The sequence below is a fragment of the Berghia stephanieae genome, chromosome 11 (assembly GCF_034508935.2).
Source record: "Berghia stephanieae isolate SIO BIC M18660-M18661 chromosome 11, UCSD_Bste_1.3, whole genome shotgun sequence".
NCBI lineage: Eukaryota > Metazoa > Mollusca > Gastropoda > Nudibranchia > Aeolidiidae > Berghia > Berghia stephanieae.
The window spans coordinates 24095464-24097963 of record NC_088370.1 but is presented as its reverse complement, the minus strand read 5'-3'; the positions used below and the strand labels follow the sequence as shown (position 1 = coordinate 24097963).

Genomic DNA, 2500 nt, shown 5'->3' with positions numbered 1-2500 from the left:
ACGGATACGAAATTGATTGGTCGTCTTAGAGTTTGACTGTCCAATGTGTTCATTGGATTTCAGCGGTCATCACAGGGTATTGACCCCCTCCCCCCACCCACCGCCCTTAAAAGATCGTACAATGACGAAACACATTTGTTTTTCATTTTGACAAGAGGACTTTTATTTCATCTTTCGATGCTCTGCGTCAAATGCAACATAATACCGTTGTGAGTCGGTGGGTTAGAAATATTGTATGTCGTGTAAGTGAAATGGTCCACGTGTCTTAATTTAGGGACATTGACAATTGTCTACAAATTGGCCTCGTTATATATATATATATATATATATATATATATATATATATATATATATATATATATATATATATATATATATATTATATAATAAAATCGCCTGTATTGTCTGTAACGTGACTATTTGAAGAAGATAATCCGCAGAAAAATGGTTTTGTGAAAACCGGCTTCAAAAATTACCAAACGTCATTTTAATGCCTAAAGTGACCTAATGTTTACCTAAAGGTCAAATCTTACAATATAAGTTTGTGAACATAATATGCAGAAATGTACAAAACTATCATAATATTATTGGGAAATACCGATTTTCATCTGAAAGTCCCAAACCACCTTTTATGAGACATATCTCTCTGAAAATTTACTTCTGGTGACATGTGGAGCGTTTCCCTTGAGAGCGTCCCATAATGTTTTGTAAATGTCCGATAGATAATAAGTCGTAATAAGGCTAATCCCTATGAAAATCGAAGATGTTGAAAACATTTTTTTTTCTCAGAGATATGACAAGATTACAGTACTCTGAAAAAAAAACCTCGAATTTATAATTTTGGCCAAAAAACTCGTCCTTCAAATATCGATTGATTAAAATGGCACTCATCGTGGCAAAAACTCTCCAACTTTGGATTTCCTTGATTTCCGTGAAGTTCCATGTTTGAAAGATTTTGACAAGATGGAGGCCAATATTCGAAGGACGAGCTTTCTGGCCAAAATTTTAAATACGTGTTGTTTTTTTAGAATACGACAGAAAACAGATTAAATTCACGAATGGAGCAAGACGGCGAATGAGAATCACAGGCATTCATTTCAAGATAGTACGTTTATCGAACGTTTGGGTTTGTTTTTGTTTTTTGTTTTTTAAAGTTTTGGATGTTTTTGTTATTGTCGTTGTCTGTTTGTTTGTTTGCTTGTTTGTTGGGGTTATATTTTGATTATTTTTGATAGTTATTTTTTGTTTGTTTTTGGTTTAATGGGGAACAGAAGTCTTGGCGTCACACCTTCCTCTGTTCCGATTCAAAACTCATTGGAAGTGTGTAACCAGTCCCTCGGACAATGAATAAACAATATATAGGTTATGTATCAAAGCATAGAGGTGGCATAGCTAATTTAATGTATAGGAAGATTCTTATTGTTATGGGAGCGAGGATGAATTATATTTATTGACAGCCAGCATTTATTTAGGGTAGAAAATAAGATGTCGTAGTAGAGTTTAACCAATCAAAACATAGAATTTGTGACACATCTTCACACTTGCTCGGACAAGCATGGTTGTTTGTTGATTAACAATAACTTGACTGAAATTGACCTATTTCTGATCGTTGTTATTCTTTGTATACCACCAAATGGATAACTAGATATCACACTCTTTTCTCGATCATATTCTAAATGTTTGAATTTACAAAGATCAAGAAGTAGAATAGTGAGTCTTTTACTTAGACATCTACCATCGATAGTAAATCCTGTGTAGTTTGCTATGTCAACCAATCACTACTATTGTTTACATTATGACGACTGTCCGAAAGGCGTGGTTATCTAAGTGTCAATTGAGACTCGGCAGCAGATCATTATCGTTGACAACTTACACGACCGAATTCACGAATTACGTACAAGGAATACGACGTAACTGGGTGACCAAAGAGATCAGTTCATGTGTTCATTGAATCTATCTAGTCAGAGTTTGACCTCAATCCATCTAATCTGCATAAAAATCGAAGATTGAGAGCACGACATAACACATCACGAGTAATCGCGTTTCACAGCCGACTTAAGACTTGTGTTATTCAATTGATGTTTGCAAATATTGCTCGAGTTATATTTATTGACGGCCAGCATTTATTTAGGGCATAAAGTATGATGTCGTAGTAGATTTTGACCAATCAAAACATAGAATTTGTGACACACATTCGCACGTGCTCGGACAAGCATGGTTGTTTGTTTATAAACAATAACTTGAATGAAATCGACCAAAAATGGCAAGTCTTATATCTACACGGAATGGGCGCACCCTTAGGGAAGCCAACATCCAGCATCACACGTCAGGCACTGCTATGGAATCCCTCGGGGGAAACAACAGAGGGGAAGGCCGAGTGACAACAGGAGGCGCAAAGTAGAGGCTTAGCTGATGGAGAAGAGTACAACATGAAAGGAAGTGGAGGGGGAGGGGGGCAGCCCAAAAATGTGTTCGGTGAAGGAGTGTCATTAATGGCCTA

At 36.3% G+C, this 2500-nt stretch overlaps 1 protein-coding gene across 1 annotated transcript in view; it reads right to left on the bottom strand.

Moving 5' to 3' along the window:
• The window catches only part of LOC144956863 (uncharacterized), a 94814-nt gene that overhangs the window by 52204 nt on the left and 40110 nt on the right, over positions 1-2500 (bottom strand). The window lies entirely within an intron of this gene.